The sequence below is a fragment of the Brassica oleracea genome, chromosome C7 (genome assembly GCF_000695525.1).
Source record: "Brassica oleracea var. oleracea cultivar TO1000 chromosome C7, BOL, whole genome shotgun sequence".
Taxonomy (NCBI): domain Eukaryota; kingdom Viridiplantae; phylum Streptophyta; class Magnoliopsida; order Brassicales; family Brassicaceae; genus Brassica; species Brassica oleracea.
In genome coordinates, this window is record NC_027754.1 from 31,385,600 (window position 1) to 31,385,994 (window position 395).

Consider the following 395-nt stretch of genomic DNA (forward strand, 5'->3'; position numbering starts at 1 on the left):
TTTAGGAGCCTTGAAAACTCCTAACATCAAATTGGCGCCGTTGCCAAATTTTGAGTAGATTTGAACATTGAGATTTAGTCAGTTGCTTGAGACTAAGTTATTTTTATTTTCTTTTGTTATTGATTCTCCTTCTTCACCTCCATTTAATTTACATGTGTATGAACTTGCGGAGCAGGGGTCCATCAAACCTAGTTTCAAGAGCCGCAGACATCAGAGCTTTAGAGAGAGAGTGTGCTAGAAAGAGAAGATAAGAAGAGCAACAGTCTCACTTGCAGAGATTGGATACTGATATGGGAGACATACCTCAAAATGATGCCAAAAACGTTCCACAAAACCAACAGCGAGCAGCTCGACCCATTGGCACTTATGACCGCCCCAACATTCATGGTCATAGA